A 9,388-nucleotide genomic window follows, 5' to 3' on the forward strand; every position below is an offset into this window, starting at 1 on the left:
AAATTCCATGCTTGATAGCACAGAAATCAACCTTTCCAAGTGTTTTTGAAGTGCTAAAGGAACTGCTCCATTTATTGCACCAACAATACATCTTTAGGCTTATGTTTTTTCTAAACAAGGAGTTGATAGAATTCTTGTTTGTCTACGGGTTGATATTCATTGTTGATCTGTTTTTATTTTGTGGGTTTATCAATAAAAAACTGTATTTATTTATTTATTTATTCATTTATCTCTAGATGTAGATATAGATCCTAAAGCATTTTATGATCCCTTTAAATTACCACAAAGGTCAGAGGGTTAACCTAGAAAAGCCAGCTTGGGGGTAAGGCGGCCATGATGAAGCCCCCAAGTGGAAATAGAAGCCTTTCCCTCCCCTCAGCCAAGGAGAAGATTTCCTAATCTAAGCTCTGTTCATTCATTCCATGGGGACCACTAGGTTCTGTGACGTTCATCACAGACTTAGAATCATGCAGATATTTAGAACCAAAACAAATATTTTTTGGTTCCCTGCATCACAGAGCTTATCTCCCTTTATCCTCAAAACTTGATGTGAGTCATAACTCCATTAAGTAGGGGTCAGCAATATACTATAACTCTAACATAAATAAATTATTTCTAACATGCAGCCTATTAAAAGATGCCTGAATAATATGGAAATTTAGTATTATAAAATAAAAAATATAATAAAAATATAATAGTAAAATGAATAAAGTAAGTATAAAATTTAAAGAACTGAAAAAAGAATAAAAGTGCCAATGAAAATAAAAAGAATGAATTAATAAGAGTAGAAATTAATTAAATAGACAATATAAAAAATAAATTAATGAACAAAACCAATGTGTTTTTCTGTTAAGTCCAATGAAATAGACCTTAGGGAAAAATTAGAATGCTCACTAACAACATAACAATCTAATTGGCACTGGAGGTCCTCAATGATGCAATGAGTCAAGAAAAATACATCTTACATGTCATAAAAAATGTGTATGTATATAGGATATGTGTATATTTTAGATATGTCTATATATCTATAGTTATAGCTATCTATCTCTGAATGGAAGAAACACAAAACTGATACTTATTTATAAGTAAATAACTGAAAAGTTACTAGAATCAGTAAGATAATTCAGATGGGTGACTGAATAAAAGACCAACATATGAAAATTGGTAACTTTTCTACGCATCAATGATATCCACTTAGAAAAATTTTATGCTAATGTATTTCACAAAAATTATAAATGCCTTAGGCATAGAGATAACAAGAACCATATCAAACTGTATGAATAAAATTATAAGCTGCTGCTAAAAGATCTACCCCATAAATACCTAAACAAATAGAAGAGGCATATCATGATTTATAAGAGAAGACTCAAAGCATAAAGATGCTAATTTTTGAGAAAATAGTGATCAAATTCAATGGAATTCAGTCAAAATCAGAATATTTTTTCATATGCAATGACAAGCTCTTTCTAAAGTTTATATGGAAAACTAAAATAACTAAGAAAGTTCTGAAGATGAACAGTCACTCCAAATATCAAGCATATTTAAAAGCTGTGCTTTATGTAGTCTGGTTTAGGGCAGGCAAAAACAGATGGAAAAATGGAAAACCATGAACTCCAGAAAGAAGTTCCTTTATATCAGCTAATTCAATTTGTGATAAAGAAGGTTTTTTAAACCAGTAAGGAAAAAATAGATACTTTGTTTAATGTCCTGGTAAAATTGACTCTCCTTTGGAACAAATTAATTCCAACATACAGTTCACAGCATACATAAAGATAAACTTGAACTACATATATGTAAACTGTGACCAAACAAAACTGTAATGTTATTAAAGGAAAACTCAATAAACATTAGCCACAAAATGTACCAAAAATATCTTCTTAGCTTCACTGACAGTCAAGGAAATGTTAACATATTAGAGATTCTTTTACTGCATCAGAACATTGCTTGTACAAATTCAGTCCAGGACTGCAAGAATTCAGGCATGAGGACGCTGTGCAGCCGGCTCCCACAGGCAGACCCAAGATGGACAGAACCTTGGAATCCCTCAGACACATCATTGCCCAAGTCTTGCCTCACAGAGACCCGGCTCTAGTCTTCAAAGATTTGAATGTTGTGTCAATGTTACAGGAATTTTGGGAAAGCAAGCAGCAACAGAAGGCTGCGTTCCCAAGTGAAGGTGTGGTGATCTATGAGTCGCTGCCATCTCCTGGACCGCCTTTTGTGAGCTATGTGACCCTCCCTGGGGGAAGCTGTTTTGGCAACTTTCAGTGCTGCTTAAATAGAACGGAGGCCAGATGGGATGCCACCAAAGTGGCCCTAATCAACTCCCTCTTCAACGAGCTGCCCTCTCGCAGGATCACCAAGGAATTAATTATGGAGAGTGTGCAGGAAGCAGTTGCCTCCACCAGCGGCACTTTGGATGACGCGGACGACCCCAGCACCAGCGTGGGAGCCTATCACTACATGTTGGAGTCAAACATGGGGAAGACCATGCTGGAATTCCAGGAGCTGATGACCATTTTCCAACTCTTACACTGGAATGGAAGCCTAAAAGCTCTTCGTGAAACGAAGTGTTCCCGACAGTCATCTCCTACTATTCCCAGTATTCCCTGGATGAGAAGATGCGCAGCCACATGGCCCTGGACTGGATCATGAAGGAGAGGGAGTCACTGGGAATTCTCTCTCAAGAGCTACGAATGGCCCTGAGGGAGCTGGAGGAAGCCAGAAAAGCAGGACAAGAACTACGATTTTACAAAGAAAAGAAGGAAATTCTGAGTTTAGCCCTGACTCAGATCTACAGCGATCCTGACACCTCCTCACCCAGCGATGACCAGCTGAGCCTCACAGCCCTTTGTGGCTATCACTAGCAAGGCCAGGTTCCTCCAACCCCCAAAGATGGCAGAGGCCAGACTCTAAGATTAGGAAGCTCATAAAGCAGGTCATTGGAGGCTTTAGCACCTAGATAGCTAATACCTGAAGGCTGTACTAATTCTCCCCTCCCATTCCATTCACAGAATCTGAGAGTAGTAGGACCCTTAACGGGTCCAATCGCCCTTTTCCCATCATGCTCTGTATATAGTTCCACTTCAGAACGAAAGGATGGAGACAGGATGGTTTGAAAAATATTTTCCAGCCCCGGCTCCAACCAAAAGCCCGGTTGACATGTGCCTTGCTAGATTACATATGTTGTTTCAAAGAATGGGTCCTTGTAGCATCCCTCAAGAGAGCATCAGCCATGATTGGTAGAGGTAGCATGATAGCAATTTTCAAGAATACATGGGATTAAACAATATGAATTGTTTTTTTTTAAGTATCCAAGAGTCAGAGTTACTTCCTAAAGTTTGTAAGATGAAAGATAGCTTACACTCTAGTAGCTGTAATCCAGAACTATAGTGGGGATTTTATCTGGACATTTCACTATCCAAGATCTCGAAGTGGTGATAGTATAAAGATACCAGAAAAAATTTAATGAGGCTTACAATGCAATTGTCATAATAATTTTTAAAAATCCACACTCTCCCATATGGGCATAAATGTCACTACAATAGAACCCTCATATTCCTCAAGAAGAATTAATGTCCAATTTTTATGAGTCCTGTAGTCAATCATGTTCATTTGTAATTTGCAAATAGATAACTTAAATTGATTTGTTTTTATTTTTGCCACCTCAGTCATATATCTCTAATGGAGAAAGTTACTGGTATTTCAAAGGTTAAAACATTTTGAAAAATCATTGGCATTTAACAGTGTTTGCGTTTGATTGGCTTCTCAATGAGAAGAAATCCTTAGCTGTCTTTGTTGTTATTCAAGAACATAAGCTACCAGTAGCTCCAATCTATACTTTTTAAATTTAAATTACTGGAATCTTCTTTAAAGAAGCATAAGACATTGTCATTGCTCTTTGAAAATAGCTTGGGTCAAACAACTGATTAGAAAACCAAGAGCAAATACAAACTAATGTTTAAAGGATTCCTGGTCACTCAGATTTAAGAATGGCAGCAGTAAACAATTTTGAACGCGTGTAGGTATTTCCATACCCATAACATGAAAATGAGTATCCTGCATTTTGTCCAAAGACTCAAATTAAAGGAAACAATTTTTTTTATTTTTTTTCTTATTGTTTAGGCGAATGAAAACTAACTTCCCTGAAAGCCAAAACTGTTATAATTACATTAAAGTTTACAAAAATATAATACTTTAGCCTTAAATCTAAATATGTACAAAAGCAGTTTTCTCTCCTTAAAGTCCCATGAAAACTACTGTGTACTGATCATATATATTTCGGAATTAGGCTTGATAATAAAAAATTAACTTCACCTATTACATTTCTCACACCAGGGGAAAATTAAGCTCCATATCTGCCCTACTCTAATGTTTTGAAAAGGTAATACTATATAATAGTAGATAAATTTTATTTTAAAATATTGTTTTAACAAAAATCACATTCCTCCCATAATGAGGCTGAATGTCACCTAGAAGAAAACTTTCTTCCCTTATATTCCCAAAAAGCAATTAGAATTAATAATTGTAAGTTGGGTAAATTTTGAGGGGGCTTTCTATTTAAAATGACTTTTTTCTGAAGTCATTACTCTTCATCATTTGAAAAAAGCCAAAATTTCCCATGTTTGAGTAGAACTTAAAGTATGTCCCCCTTTACGGCATTTGCAGCCTTTGACGAGGACCACCTCAGGCTCACACCCTCTGATTAGATTCTGGAAGAGGAATCAGCTGGGAAAATACCAAAGTGACTCTCTGCCCTACAATTAGAACACTGCACCCACTCTGTAAATGGTAAATACAAGCTCTCCTCTAGCCACTCTCAGTTTTCCCTGCTGGTCCAACCTGCCCACACTTCCTGGAATGGCATGGAAGCTATAGCAAAAGAAACAAAAGTCAGAATCTTCGCCACTGCTGACTCTTTGGATGCTTGCTCATTTATAGCAAACCAATTAGAGCTAAGACACAACAGCTGTCAGTACCTCACATCAACATCCACAGTCCTGGCCCAAAGAAGAGCAGGGATGAGGAGCAATGTTGAATATTATTATTTTTCCTTTTCTATATCTTGTTCTTAGTAGCACTGTGTTGAAGGGGCCTAGAGTGAAGAATTCTCTGATTTAATATATGGATCTCTGAATCCTAATCTTTTGTGGTTATAAACCCTTTGGGAATCTGATAAAAGCTGTGGGCCTTCTCCTAGGAAAATAGAACTAAGCATATGCATTTAAAATTACACAGACAGTTTCAGAGAGTATATAAACCTCCCCAAATTCCATGGATTGCTCTGTCCAAGAACCCCCAGTGTAGAACTCTTAATTTTGGGCACAGGCTTACAGTCTCTTAAACTTTTCAGCAGGGACCCAACTTAGCTCAGACATAGCCCCTGGAACCTATTTCTAACATTAACTTCATCATCCTTAAATACAGAATTTCACTGTATTTAGACAAGAGATAAGTTTAATTTTCACAAGAGCCAAATACACAGATTATTATGAAAAAAAAACACAAAACTTAAAGCAAACTAGTCATAAACTTGTGTGAAACAACCAGAAAATCACAGATTTAATAAAGTTGTTGTTCCTCTAAAAAAAAAAAAAAAGAACATTGCTTGTAAGGTATTTTATATTCTGTTGGTTGCCTTTTGGAAGGCAATTGATTGCCATTTCTTAAAACCTTAAAACTTAGAATGCAGACATCCTTACATCCAACAATTCCACTTCTGGGGATGTAGCTTAAAGAAGTAATTACTCATTTGTGCAAAAGTGTAAGCGTACTTTTAATGATAAAAATAAGAAACACTGTAATTGTCCAACAATAAGGAGTTAAGTAAATCACAGTAGTGCCATACTTTGAATAATAACATAGTTTAAAAGAGAGAGCTGTAGACCTATAGGCATTGATATGAAAATGTCCCCAAACTTATACAGGAAAAAGGAGTTGCAGAATACTACAATTAGTGTAATGTTGTTTATGGAATGTAAAAGACATTTGTTTATTTGAAAATATATATGTAAATGCATAGAAAGAGGACAAGGTGGAAGAACGCATGACAAATGTTAACATTGTTACCTCTGAGGAGGAGAATGGGATTGAAGGTGAGAAAATTGAGAATATCATATTTTTCTCAGAAAAATTCTATATTCTTTCAATCATGCATAGCAATTATTATTCACATATTACTTGTGTAATTTTTTAAAATGCTGCAAATAAATAGGAAAATCCAAAGAAAGGGGGATGAAAGCTCAGTGTATGAGAATGATTCTTTAATCACAAGGAGAAATAGATAACAAATCCTATAGTTAGAAAATAAAAATCAAATGAGAGGGTGGAAAAGTTGGTTTATTAGACAAAGAGAAAGGTACTAGTTTGAAGGTCTATGTGATTGGTGGGAGAAGAGGGAAGTACTAATGAGTTATAACCTAGTGAAATGAACAATGTCTTGGAAGGCAGGCTAAAGAGGGATAAGTGGCAGAAATAGCTAGAGAGGAAGATGATCTAAATAGAACCTATTTAATGTACACACCACTGAACATACATACTGAACACTAAAATCATTTCTAAAAAGTGAGGAAAGGTGAGAATTATGGGGATTGAGGAAACAAAAAGAGGGAAAGTATTAAATTTTGATTAAGTCAAATTAAAAATTTTTTCCTCTTATGGATAATGCATTTGGTGTCAAGTCTAAGAACTTTTGCCTAGACTTTCTCTTTTTTTCCCCAAAGTTTTTATAGTTTAGTATTTTACATTTAAGTCAACTCCATGATCCAATTTGAGTTAATTTTTTTATAAGGTATGAAGCTGAGGTTAAAGTTCATTTTTTTCCAGTGATGCCCAATTGCTCCAGCACCATTTATTGAAAAAGCCTATATTTCCTCTATTGAATTGCTTTTTCACTTTTGTCAAAAATCAGTTGGGTATGTTTGTGTGGATCAATTTCTGAGTTCTCTATTCTGTTCCATTGATTTATATGTTTATCTCTCTGTCAACTACCAGTAATGATGACTATAGCTGTTTAATAAGGCTTGGAGGGCCGGCTGAGTGGCGTGTTGATTGGGAGTTGGCTTGGGACACCAGTTCTGAGAAGCGGGGCCCCGGTTCGGATCCCACATGAGGGCCAGTGACGCTGTGCCCTCTACAACTAAGATGGTGAGCAGCAGCTCGACCTGGAGCTGGGCTGCCATGAGTCGCCGGCGACGGCGTAGGCTGCAGCCTCTGCTGCAGTGGGCTGCCATAAGCTACTGAGAGTGGCTGACAGCTGGCGTGAGCGGCTGGCAGCCAGCGTGAACTGCCAAGAGCCGCCATGAGCGGCCATCCAGTGGCCAGTCACTGATCTGCCTCACCTGGGAAGAGCACAATGATAGTACCAATACGGGCCAGTGAAGCTACGTCCTCCACAACTAGACTAAAGAACAAAAGTACAGCAACTTGTCGGTTCCCCTTCCCTGATTCCCCAATGCTATTTCCCACCCCCCAATTCTCCAATAAAATCTTTTAAAAAATCAATAAATAAATAAGGCTTGGAATCAGATACACTGATTTCTACCGCTTTATTCTTACTTAAAAATTGTGTTAGCTCTTCTAGTTCCTCAGCCTTTTGATGTAAATTTTAAGGTAATCTTATCTATATCCACAAGAATCTTGCCAGAGTTTTGATAATAATTTCATTGAACCTGCATATCAATTTGAGGAGAATTGACATCTTGAATATTGAAGTTTCAATCCTTAAGCAAAGCATGTCTCTCCATTTATTTAGATCTCTTTCACCCCTCATCCCACCCTCCCACTTTTGTGCTCTCTCAATTGTAAATGGCATTGTATTTTTAATTTTGATATCCACTTGTAAAATTGCTAGTAAGTATATAGAGATACAAAAGATTTTTGTATGTTTATCTTTTTTTTCTTCCTTTTTTTTTTTTTTTAGTTTCAGGTGTATATTATATTCTGTGACCTTTCTGAACTCACTTATTAGTTTTATGAGTGTTTGTAAATACCTTTTGATTTCCTATATAGACAAATATAGATTTAAGATTTTTCCTGTTTTTTAATGTATGCATTTAGTGTTATAAATTTCCATTCAGCACTGCTTTTGCTGTATTCCACATATTTTGATATGTTTAATCTTTATTTGTATTTAGTTTAACATATTTTTAAATTTCTTTTGAGACTTCATATTTGACCTGTAGATTATTATTTACAAATGTATTGTTAGATTTCCAAGCACTTGGAGATCTTCCTGTTATCTTTCTATTATTCATTTCTAATTTGATTCCCTTGTGGTTGGAGGACACACACTGTATCATTTCAGTTATTTTAAATTTGTTGAGCTTTGTTTTTTGGCCCAGGATCTGGTCTTCTTGGTATGTATTCTGGAGGTACTTGAAAAGAGTGTCCTGCTATTGTTGAGTGAAGTGGTCAATGAATGTTGATTAGAGCCTGTTGGATGTTGGTGTTATTGAGTATCTTATATATCCTTGCTGATTTTTTTACCTAGTTGTTCTATCAATGTTGACAGAATAGTGTTGAAGCCTCCAACTATAATTGTAGATTTGTCTATGTCTCTTTTCAGTGCTATCAGTTTTTGCTTCATATATTTTGTAGCTTTGTTGTTTGGTGCACACACCTCTATGGATTGTCTTTTTTCATTTAGTTTGCTATCTTCCTGGTTCTTGGTATAATGAGTGATTTTTTTTATAGAAACATATATGTTTTGGCTGTTTCGCTATGAGACTTTGATCTTATTTAAACCTTCTGTTTTAGCAAGCTTTTTCTGACATGGCTACAGCAGGGGGAGGAGGTGGGAGGGCACTGCCTCATTACTGCTAAGTGGGAATAGAAGTCCAGGTTCCCATTGGCATCAGTTGACATCTGCAGTGATGAGTAGTAATGAGACTCTTCACTACTACTAGGCAGGAAAAAGAGTTACAACTCCCTACTAGGTCTCCATTGATACATTACCAGCTGGGAAGGGTAGCCATGCCTTGTGAGGTCACTCCTACTGCCCAATTGGCTCTTACTGACACCACAGGGTGGAGGAGTGGCTTCCTTATGGCCAGCTTCCTACTCAGCCTTCTCTGATACTACCCTGGCTCCAATGGGGTGGGAGAATGGGGGTGGGACATCTTGTTATAGCTTGGTGAGGGTGGACTTCTAAGTTCCTCACTGAACCTTTGTTGGTGTGGTAAGGATGTTTTGTCTTGTTTTTCTGTGGCGTTTGGCTATAGTGCAGCAGGTATTATCTAAAAGTCTTCTATCTTACTAAACTACTTATTTCCTGGTTTTTGGGCTGGAAGAGCAAGCTTTTCTTGGGCCTTTTTTTGTCTGCACCCATTTGTTTTTCAAGGTTGCCACCTTCTTCAGCTGCCAGTCTGGGATATGTGAGGCTATGCTG

At 36.7% G+C, this 9,388-nt stretch overlaps 1 pseudogene; it reads left to right on the top strand.

The window, feature by feature from the left end:
* The first annotated feature begins 2,017 nt into the window (after positions 1 to 2,017).
* Positions 2,018 to 2,901, top strand: LOC109379039 (protein limb expression 1 homolog pseudogene; annotated as a pseudogene).
* Positions 2,902 to 9,388: the final 6,487 nt, after the last annotated feature.

This window comes from Hipposideros armiger, unplaced genomic scaffold (genome assembly GCF_001890085.2).
Source record: "Hipposideros armiger isolate ML-2016 unplaced genomic scaffold, ASM189008v1 scaffold_21, whole genome shotgun sequence".
NCBI classification, from domain to species: domain Eukaryota; kingdom Metazoa; phylum Chordata; class Mammalia; order Chiroptera; family Hipposideridae; genus Hipposideros; species Hipposideros armiger.